The sequence below is a fragment of the Mytilus californianus genome, unplaced genomic scaffold, assembly GCF_021869535.1.
Source record: "Mytilus californianus isolate M0D057914Y unplaced genomic scaffold, xbMytCali1.0.p SCAF_2, whole genome shotgun sequence".
NCBI classification, from domain to species: domain Eukaryota; kingdom Metazoa; phylum Mollusca; class Bivalvia; order Mytilida; family Mytilidae; genus Mytilus; species Mytilus californianus.
In genome coordinates this window covers 86,658,636-86,671,003 of record NW_026262668.1, presented here as the reverse complement: position 1 = coordinate 86,671,003, position 12,368 = coordinate 86,658,636, and the positions used below count along the sequence as shown (strand labels likewise).

Here is a 12,368-nt window from a genome sequence, read left to right as displayed (position 1 = left end):
TCATTTATTGGAAGATCTTACATTGAAGAAAATTTTTGATGTTTAAAAGTTTGATCTATAAAAGTTTTTCAAAAAATAAATGGGGAATGTGTCCATGGGACACAGATGATGCCCCCGCTTGCACATAACATTATAAAGGGACATAACTCAAGAACAGTAAAAGTGATGCTATTTTGTACTTGATCTGAGTTTTGTGGTAATAAGCATTGTTAGAGAAGGGAAACGAAAAACTCAGCAATTTTTTCCATTTGTAAAGGGCATAACTCTAGAACGGTAAAAGTGACACCATCAACATTCAAACTTGATCTGTGTTTTGTGGTAACAAGCATTGTGTATAAGTTTCATAATATTTGGTTGAGGCAAACTAAAGTTAGAGAACGGAAACGAAAATTCAGTAATTTTTCCATTTGTAAAGGGGCATAACTATAAAACGGTAAAAGTGACGCCACCAAAATTCAAGCTGCTGCTGGATCTGTATTTTGTGGTAATAAGCATTGAGTATAAGATTCATAACATTTGGTTAAGGCAAACTAAAGTTAGAGAATGGAAACAAATGGGAGGCACAGACGTACAAGGGTAAAACTTAATGCCCCCTCAGCTACTGCGGGGGCATAATTATTATTTAAGGGGCAATAACTCTAAATTAGGTAGTCCAATTCATCTGAAAATTTCCAAGCAATTAGAATTTTATACTAGATACATGCACATGTACCATAAGGATCAATCAACCTAAGCTTGGTTGAAATTGGTTCAGTAGTATCAGAGGAGAAGATTTTTCAAAAAATTTATGACGATGGTGGACACCCAAGTGATGGCAAAAGCTCACCTCTCCTGGTGAGCTGAAAAAGCCTATATATTTGATTTTAAAAAAATGTTGAAAAAAAGTTTTTGGTCCCTTTGAAAAAAAATTCTGGCCCATTTTTCAGTTAACAGATTGGACCACATTTCTCAAATTCCATATCAGCTCAGTTGTTGACTGGTACCATAATTTTATAATGACAGTCAATACTTACAATAACTAGTCTAATAATATTTTGTGACAAAACCATTGCATCCATAGATAATTCAAGCAGCAATGATGATGACAAAACAGGCATAATATAATACTGTGGATTCAAAATATTATTATTCGTGGGGATACCAATTTTCGTGGATTTCATGGGTACAGATGAACCCAATTTAAATGTTCAACAAATAACTGCTTTTCTATAGGCTTGTACATATTCAGACTGTGGCAAAACCACAAAATCAAAATATCCACGAAAATGTAACTTTTCCTCAATCCACAAAAAATTGGTACACAAAAGAATAAATGAATCCACAGTTTGATCACAAAAAATTTCAGTCATGCATTTAATTACACTATCACAAAAATGTTTGTCACAGCGACCTAGATTTTGCTCATCAGTGTTGTAACATACAATATACAACAGTAATACAGAGATGAAATATCATTTATATGCATGAATATGATAAAAGCTATCTGAAGTTATTCACAGCACGGTATTGTACAAATTTGTAGTCTGAAATATGCATTAACTAACATATATCACATTTCAGTCACTGAATCAAAAAATGTAGGTCATCATGGTCATTGTGTTCTACTTTTGTTGATGAACAGAAGTAATATTATACTCTACAAGACAGAAATACATGTACAATGTACATATATCACTGATTTAGTACAAGTTATGAGACATCATGTCTAAACAGAACGTTAACCTTACTGCATGTTCTAAAGCAAATATTGTAAATTGAACATTAATCTCAATGTAAGTCCATTAACTGTCTCATCAGTGACTAAGTGCTTTTTAATGTCCTACATTTATGTTCATAGTATACATTCTTATATAATAGCCATGATCATATTAATTACTACAGTTAGTTTGTACATATCAAACATTAAACTTAATATAAATCAAAGAGTTGTAAAATGTAATTTGAAGTGATACATTTTTTTGTGGAATTCTGCTATTCATGTACATGAATGCAGGCCTACACATACCGGTAGTTGTTAATGATTGTAGGTCATTTATAAAACATGGTGTCTGCCCAGATGCATCTGTACACCAAATTATTGAGTAAACTAAAATGTGGGTAAAGAAAACAAATTGAAAACAGCTTTATACATGTACATGTATCTAAATGAAGCTCAAGATTAGGATAATTGTTTAAGGTAAATTAATTACTCCCATCTTATCTTGCTTTATAAATCCTTCATATCTAAGTAGGGGCAGAGAAGACATTCGGTACATCACCATTTTCATACATTTTTAACAAGTTGAATATCAAAAACACATACTATATCATATAGTTTTCGACAAACAATTTATCTGCATCTATCATGATTATGTAATTTCAAAGAGATAAATAGGTTTGACAAATTCATAATGCATTTACGACATCTCATTATTTTAAGATACTAAAGATTTAATCAGCAACCTTGCATCTTAATTTCACATCCTTATTATATTACGAAGATTGAAAAAGTGAGCTTTTTCATCCACTCAATACAATGTAACTCATAGTACGTCTCCCCGCTACCGAGGATATCATAAGCCATACACATTGTACACTTGTACCAGTAGCTCAAATAATTGACAGCTGTATAATTACTACACTGAATGTTAATTTTTATCCTGTATTTCCTTTCATCTTAAGCTTAATTAATGAAATGAATGAACTTAGCCGATGAATGAAATAACTGGCCTTAAGGGTAATATAAATGAATTATAAACTTGTATCATTGTGAATTGTCAACTCTTACCATAGAAAGTTTAATTTTATCTTTGAAAACTTATACATTTTTTATACCTTCGTAAACATTCCATACTCATTACTGCAAACTCATACCAACTTATAGTTGGGTCCAAAACAAGAATGCCTTCTAGTAGTATTCAACATTAACGGACTGCTATATTTACTTGTTTACTTATATCTCTACATGATATATCTCCAACTTATGATACCAATAAAAACTTAAAGGCTGTTTTATTATTAATTATGCTTTAAAACTTATTCCCACTAGAACTATTTTTAAGGAAATAATAAAACTGTAGGGATTGCAACAACACTAGTTAGCCAAAAATAAACAGTGAAGCTCCCCCTGTATCCTCAAAGTGCTGTCCTATGCATAAAAAAAATTTAATTTTGACTGAGTACTTGAAAATTTTCAACTTTTTACAACCCCAAAATACTACAAATATTCAAATAATTAGTTTGTTTAATCTATTAACATGATCAAGTTGTCCATTTTTTGGCTAGAAAGATTTGTATACCAGAGTTTTAGCTAGGATTTAAGGTTAGAAAGGCATTAGACTGAATAATCTTGTTTCTTTGTCATCTCATATTCATACATGTGATGGACTGTGAAACTCAGATCAGGAGATTGGGAAATTTTGGTCAGGAGATTAGGACTCAGATCAGGAGGTTTTTAATCTACATAAATTTTGTCGTAAATGTAACCATGTGCTGTAGAAATTGTCTTTTTATGTTGTTTATAGTACCCTAACTATACTTATAAATTTTCTCTAGCTTTATTCAACATGTTCAATCTAACACTCTTTTTTTTTAGTATGTTCTTTACTTTTTATCTTTTGTATCATTATTCTTTAGAATAATCACTGCTATCAGCTCATTTGTTAATCTATCTGCAAAGAGATCTTTTTTGAATGTTAAGAAACACTGTCAAATTAGAACAACAAATGGAAGTTTTTAACGACCTTGACTGGCTATACAGCCCTTGCACGGTCGGTAAAATTAGAATCAAAGGTCATAGTTGTTATAGAAATTTCAATTCAAGCCTTAAAAGGAAGTATAGAACCCTCAAATTATTTTCAAATTATTATTTTTTTTATTTGTTCTAAGACATTTAAAATCATTTAATTACCATCCTTTTATGATTATTTGTTCAATTTATATTTTATTTATATTCTTTTAAAAATTTACATTATTTAAAGAAAAGTAACTTAAAACAGGATAAATCAAGGGAAGTAACCCAAAATTCATTCTTAAATACACAAAGTTTTTATTACACAACAGCAGTTAGCCTGAGGTAATAATCGTTGATTACCAGTATGTTTGACGTCAAACCCAAGCTGACAAGTGAAGCCATATAATTATGCATGCTAATTGATTTACAGGTAAAATATAACTTCAGGGGAAGCAGGACAAATCGCCCCACTGGCAAATCGCCCCCCTTTTTCACCAACTCGCCCCACTTTTAAAGAAATCGCCCCAAACTGGTTTACCAACTCGCCCCACTTGTGAAAAGGGTTAAATCCTGTTAATTTTTCTCCTGCCAACTCGCCCCACTTAATGAAACTAGAGGCACTAAAGAGCCTGTGTCACTCATTTTGGTCTATGTGCATATTAAACAAAGGACACAGATGGATTCATGACAAAATTGTGTTTTGGTGATGGTGATGTGTTTGTAGATCTTACTTTACTGAACATTCTTGCTGCTTACAATTATCCCTATCTATAATGAACTTGGCCCAGTAGTTACAGTGGAAAATATTTTGTAAAATATTACAAAAATTTACAAAATTTATGAAAATTGTAAAAAATTGACTATAAAGGGCAATAACTCCTTAAGGGGTCAATTGACAATTTTGGTCATGTTGACTTATTTGTAGATCCTACTTTGCTGTACATTATTGCTGTTTACAGTTTATCTCTATCTATAATAATATTCAAGATAATAACCAAAAGCTGCAAAATTTTCTTAAAATTACCAATTCAGGGGCAGCAACCCAACAACGTGTTGCCTGATTGGTCTGAAAATTTCAGGGCAGATAGATCTTGACCTAATGAACAATGTTATCCTCGTCAGATTTGCTCTAAATGCTTTGGTTTCAGAGGTATGAGCCAAAAACTGCATTTTACCCTATGTACTATTTTTTAGCCATGTCGTCCATCTTGGTTCGCGGGCGGGGTCATCGGACACATTTTTTAAACTAGATACCCTAATGATGATTGTGGACAATTTGGTTAAATTTGTCTTAGTAGTTTCAGAGGAGAAGATTTTTGTAAAATATTACAAAAATTTATGAAAAAAATGGTTAAAAATTGACTATAAAGTGCAATAACTCCATAAGGGGTCAACTGACCAATTTGGTCAAGTTGACTTATTTGTAGATCTCACTTTGCTGAACATTATTGCTGTTTACAGTTTATCTCTATCTATAATAATATTGAAGATAATAACAAAAAACGGCAAATTTTCCTTAACATTACCAATTCAGGGGCAGCAACCCAACAAAAAGTCGTCTGATTCATCTGAAAATTTCAGGGCAGATAGAAATTGACCTGATAAACAATTTTTTTAGATTTGCTCTAAATGCTTTGGTTTCAGAGATACAAGCCAAAATCTACATTTTACCCCTATGTTCTATTTTTAGCCATGGTGGCCATCTTGGTTGGTTGGCCGGGTCACCGGACACATTTTTAAACTAGATACCCCAATGATAATTGTGGCCAAGTTTGGTTTAATTTGGCCAAGTAGTTTCAAAGGAGAAGATTTTTGTAAAAGTTGACGACGGATGCCAAGTGATGAGAAAAGCTCACATGGCCCTTCGGGCCAGGTGAGCTAAAAAGGTAAAATCTAGATGAATATGTAATTATCAGATCTGCCAACTCGCCCCACTTTAAAACGAAAATTTATTAAATTATTTTTATTGACTATGAGGTGGCATGACTCAATTCATCAGGACTTTTCTATTTTTCATAAGTGGGGCGAGTTGGCAAGACTCAATTCATCAGGATTTCTCTATTTTTCACAAGTGGCATTCACGTCACACAAATACTGATACTCACTTCTTTCTGCTTTATTTTAACAAAAAGAATAGAATTACAAAATAGATATAAGAAGATGAGGTATGAGTGCCAATGAGACAACTCTCCATCCAAGTCACAATTTGTAAAAGAAAAACCATTCTAGGTCAAAGTACGGTCTTCAACACGGAGCCTTGGCTCACACCGAGCAGTAAGCTATATATAGCCCAAAAATGACTAGTGTAAAACCATTCAAACAGAGAAAAGCATGTTTATCTAAGGTTTTCATAGGTATTGATTTTATTTATGAGTGGGACAGGAACATAGATATACAACGGGATTACATCTTTTGCATCAAGTTGGTTGATTTGGCATTACTAAATTCATCAGGATTTATCTATTTTTCACAAGTGGGGTGAGTTGACAGACCTCATTTCAGAGGGATGTTTACCCTTTTCATAAATGGAGCAAGTTATCCAACCTATTTTCAATCCGATTTTACCCTTTTTCATAACTGGGGCGAGTTGGTAAACAAAAGTGGGGCAATTTTTCCGAGTTGGTGAAAAAGTGGGGTGATTAGGTGTGGGGCGATTTGCCAGTGGAGCATTTTGTCATGGATTCACTTCAGGTAATGTCAGTTACACCACACCAGATATGTTGGGCTGAAATTTTTCATTCATGAAAAATTTTATACACAGGATTTTTTTCTCTTCAACGGGAGGTCACCGGGAGGAGACCCCTGAAAACAGGATTATTGTACTCCCGTCGGGAGGTTCACATGTATGCATATTTAAAAAAAAATAGAAGTCCAAACGATAAAAAATAATTATTAAATGACATATATATACACACAAGAGACAAATTATTCAGTCTAATGCCTTTCTAACCTTAGCTTAAACACTGGTATGCAAATCCTTCCCCCTTTTCAAAGTCTGTGCAGAGCCAGAGGTGCAAATTATTGTGGATATTTTTATGACATGGTACTAGTTGAACACGGTCCTAGCTTGCATTGGTACTAGGTGACAATGGTACTGGATTGCAAATTTTATAACAATTTGACAGTGATATGAGTTAACTTATTTCCATATAAAATAGAAATATATACATGCATTTGTTTCAATATCAATAGGACTATCGCATTGGTGCATTTTCCTGTACATTATCACAATGTCTATTTTATTACGTCACAGTAAGAGTCAATTGACCAATGACATCATTTACGCTGATTCAAATCAAAAGTTCATTTATTGACTTTTAATATTAATATAATATGCATAGATCTGAGTCATTAATAGAACTACTTCGCCGGTTAAAAGTAATCGTTTTACCAAATACACAATGTTCTGCACTAGTCAAATTAGTAGGCAGACTTGAACTACCTTCCGACTTACCAGAAGCAAAATTTATGTAGGTTCTTTTCTTCAATTAGCAATTTTTCTTAAAATATTCGTTGCTGGAAAATCATAGCTACCAGTTTTGTCAAAACCGGAAACAGTTTTTCGACAGAAGTTTTGCGCAAACTCACACTTCCAGCAAAAAGATTGCGATTCAATCGCCATTTTCAACATTGCAGCTTGATCAGTCGTAGTTACTAAAAGCTGGGACTAAATTATACTATAATAGTAATAATATTATAGTCAGTGGCGGATCCAGAATTTTTCATAAGTGGGGGCCCACTGACTGCCTAAGAGGGGGCCCGCTCCAGTCATGCTTCAGTGATTCCCTATATAATCAACCAAATTTTTCCCAAAAAAGGGGGGGGGGGCGGGCCCCCTGAAAAACCCTCTAAATCCGCCTCTGGTAGTCCCAGCTGAAAGCAATTGTTATATTTGAAAAATTACATTACATGTATGTTTCATAAATATCCGTACTTTTGATTGACTGAAAGCAGAGACATGTAAAGGACCCCACTGGACTGAATAAGTTTTAATAACTTTTGTAGGTCATCCTAAGCCAGGTAATAGGCTACAGTGAAAATCTAGTCAATTTGAATTTCATTCAATATTTACATTAATCTAGTCTATTCATTTTATCAAAATATCATGACAATTTTCATAATTTTATTTTTTAATTTATATTTTTTAGTAAACTTGTAAATCATTTTAGTGTCTATAAACTATGTCTAGTGCTATATCTGTGTCTCTGTAATATATTGTATTTGTCAAATTCATGCCTTTTATCTTGAATAAATATATATATATATATATATTATATGTCTCTGCTGAAAGTAATCACGAGGCATTCCAATATATCTTCAAAATTGAAATTGTATTTCTCCGTAAAATCAAGGATTTGCATGTTAAATTCAACATTCACTAGTAACAGCACGTGCTTTCAATACATATATAAATCATTGGTCATCTCATGACAAAGTCACAACAATGCATAGGAAAAGAAGTTGCGTTCTTTAAAAAAAAGAAAAGCAACACGTGAACCCGAGACCGCTGACTGGTCGCCAAAAAATTGTTGCTGAATTTTTATTTGCTTTTGATTTGAAATAATTGACTGTGAATAGAATAAGATAATGATGATGTTAAAACTTTTTTATTGAAAATGTGTAATTGTGTGTAGATTCTTACACAGTCAATTGAAAGCAATGTTGGATAGTTATGAATAGAAAATTGATACTATTTGAATTAACATTTTAAGGCTTTAACATTTATGTTTTTGATACGGAATTTATCAGCAAGGGCGAGCCCACTAGGGCGAGCCCACTAGGGCGATCTGATATTGGAGATGATGAACTTAGTCTCATAAAATAAAATGCCAGTATTCTTTTTATCTTTAATTGTCTTAATTGACAGTTTTTTTTGTTGTTTTTTTTTTTGTTGAGAATATGAAGTAATACGAAATAGTTAGTAAAACTAATTTTACCCGTACAAAACGTCGGATATAGTTGTTTTGTTGTATGAATGAAGTCGCGTGCGATTCATTGAAAAATTGAGGTGGAAGACATGAACACATGATGTTGCTACACTTCTACATGACCTCAATGCCTAATATTTTCGAGTATCAGGCCTTGTCCTCGATTCAAACAATATTAGGCAGCAAGATGAAAGGGAAAATGTACAAATTAACAATAAATATAGAATAATCGAATTTTTGTTTTTGATACTGACTTTATCAGCAAGAATATCAAGCGGGCTGATATTTGGTTTCATATTGTGTCGAGCAGCTTATATTTTACAATATCATTATGCAGACAACCTGATAATTGATTTATCCGATTGTATATGTGTATTTTGTATGTTTTCTTTGTTTCGTCAGCAAACCGGAAGATGACTTGATAAGTTCGGGTCAAACTTATCAACGTCAGTTCATTCATTACAGATGACGTCGTTGATATGTCCGGGTCAAAGTTATCTACGCTGGGTTAACGTGTTTGGCGTGACTAAGCCGTGATATGCAATTTTATGAAGGACTGAGCAGAGTGATACAGACAGTGGGAACACCGATAAGTACCGATTATCAGTTTGTCTGCATATTGATATTGTAAAATATCAAATGCGAGTCACAATATGAAGATTTTTGTCGAATGAGCGCAGCGAACGAGTTCAAAAAGGCTTCATAATTTTATTGTGTTGAGTAGCTAATATTTTACAATATAAATATGATGAAAATCTGATAATCGATTAATCATATCCAACTAAGTAAGACATCACGTGACTTTAGTGACGTATGATGAGAGGCCATTTTGAATTAATTTGTCCCATTAAATTGCATAGGTGCTTCAATAAAGTTCAATTTTCTCATAAACTTGACCCGTTTTTTAACTTTTGCAAATCAATCCTTGGTATTCGAACATAATTCTATCTTATAATGTTGGTTCTGACAGTTTAATTTTTGATTAAATTAGGTCTCTGGAGATTCGTAAAAATCGTACTTTTTCTCGTTATTTCTCCGTTGACTTAATGTTAAAATCTAGTGACCCCATGTCTACTTGTACTTCAAATTCACAAATTCGGCAAATAAAAGCAACACTTTGCAAATCGATTCAGAATATAAAAACATATATCTTGCGAAATATTCTACTTAAAACAGTTTAATTTTAAAGCAAATTTGGTCTTTCATCGATTTAAAAAAAGGGATTTTTCGGGATTTTTCAAAATGGCGGATGATGGAAATGTTGCATCAAATCTAGGATTTGTATAGTAAAACTTTCCTTGATTAAATTAAATTTTTCATGCAGAATCTCTGATGTTTCTGTTATTTTCTTTGGTGATATTTCGATATGATTGATTTCAAAATTTCTTGATAAAAAAAATATTTTAAGTGTGACACGGGAACATTTATTTTGACAGATATCCAGAATATACTCAGAGACATATAATACAATATTATATTGTATTATATGTCTCTGATATACTGTTCCCAGAAAATAGTTAACAATAAAATTTATAATAAATTTTTTCGCCTCTTTTTTTTTAAGGTGTTTTTCCTGTTTTCTGTATAATTTATCTTTCTTTAGAAATATATTTATACATTCCTTTTAGAACAAAAAATGTTTTCGTCCCAAGAGAAAAAAAAACCAACGCCCAACAATTATTATAGATAAATATTCTATACCTTTAAAATCTCATGTCCCTTGACGAACAGGTGAACTCTGACTTGGGTTATAATGTTACATTATACAATTATAGCCTTTGTAGGAGGTCGATACAAGGATATATTGACCTGAAAGAAGTATATTGACTGAGGACGAAGTCCGAGGTCGATATACTTCTTTGGGTTGATATATCCTGTATTGACCTCATAAATAGGCTATAATTGTTATATTATTAATTTCCGACCATATTTGTATCAAAATCGTCATTTGATTTTGTTGTAATTTTATAGATATGATATTGTCTCCTAGACAATAACAACAGATTAGTTGTTATTTCATTTACTTTTTTGATGTTTTTTTTACATGTTATGTATTTGAAGATTTTTTTTCTTCAAATAATCGATCATAGATGTTTTTTTATAAAACTTTTAACAATTTCATGAAATTCATTACATGACGTCACAAAGTATATCGGTTTTTTAGATATTCTAAAAATAACCGTGCAATATGCTTTTTGCTGTGCAATATGCTTTTTGCTATCCGCCGTTTTCTCTCTACCTTCGAAAATATAGTTTAACATGTGACTATCCCTGAACGAATCAAATTAGTTAAAATATACGAATTAATAATATAACAATATATTGTCAGGTAGACGTGCAAACCAAAAGCAACCAGGTGACATTAACATCCTGTGTATACATGTATTACCAGAGTTTAAATTTTGTGATATACAAAAGTTTTCATAAATGTACAAATAAATATCTTCTCTTCCCCGTGTCAAATCATCAGAAGTATGTATCATAATAAACTATAAGAAAATATGAATATTATGAAAATTTCTGTAGAAAATAATTTTTGCTTAAAATGATAATAAAATATTTATGTTTCCATAATTATTTTAAAGAAATATTCTGATTCAAATTTTAATTTAAATGGATTTTTTTTTATTTCATAGAAAATTAAACGAGATTTCATTGCATATGATTTTATTATTTATTTTTTTAATTCAATATTTTAAGCAAAAATCCAGGCATTCAATGAATCGATATTGAAAGTTTAACTTGTGTAAAAAAATTGTTATTGTATACATTTCAACAGAGACATATAATACATTTGCTCTGATTTCAACAACATTGTATACCCGACAATATTTATCGACAGAGTTATCGGTCCTGAATAGGACTGATATAGTTGGGTATGCGGATAGTATTTATGTATTTTGTATGATAAAAACAAGTGTTTTTATTACCTCGGTTCATTTATTATGACGTCGATGATATGTCCGGGTCAAAGTTATTTAGACCGGGTTATTACAATCTGCATATACATGTTTACATAACTTATACGAATTTGGTAATTATCTTTATTTGCCGGGAATATACATAAAATATTATTTATTCCCATAATGAACGGATAATTCCCAAGGGATTATTTGGTATCAATGGTTTTCATGTTTATTTGTATTAATTTATCAGCGTTGCCATCACGATTTGTATGTTTACTAACAATACGCATTTTGCTATCATGTACTGACAAATCTGTCCACTTTTTGATTGCTTATTTCATTGGCTTAGAACATTGTAAAATGACAAACCTGTCTGACAGTCATTTATGGTACTGTTGCTTTGAGACAACATTAACAAAAATAGGCTTTGAACTTGTTTTCAGCAAAGGCGAGAACTCTTAGATCTGTCTAATTTCCTAACCAGTCTTAACATTTTCCTTAAGTTAGGGAAACCAACGTTAAACAAAGCTGTAAATTTTCGCTTGACAACATTAATGTGCGTTTCGGCTATAAAGTTTACCTAGGTTGTAGGTATTCCTATGGGCACCTTTAATAGCAGACTCGTTCTTGTATTGTTATGAATCACAGTTTATGGCCAAACTCAGTAAAGATCCATCTAAATTCCATTTAATCTATAAATTCAATAACACTTACCGTTATCTTGATGATATTTTTCGTTAAATGATCAGGAATTCTCTAAATATACTGCCCAAAGGAACTTATTACGAAAAAATCCAATATAAACAGCAATAACTGTACTTT

General features: G+C 31.9%; 1 protein-coding gene across 1 annotated transcript in view; it reads right to left on the bottom strand.

The window, feature by feature from the left end:
* The window catches only part of LOC127730361 (unconventional myosin-Ia-like), a 102,499-nt gene extending 95,235 nt beyond the window's left edge, over positions 1-7,264 (bottom strand). Inside the window, exon 1 of the mRNA XM_052238732.1 lies at positions 7,167-7,264. The gene's annotated coding sequence lies outside the window, so the exon portion shown is untranslated. The remainder of the gene's footprint in view (positions 1-7,166) is intronic.
* Positions 7,265-12,368: the final 5,104 nt, after the last annotated feature.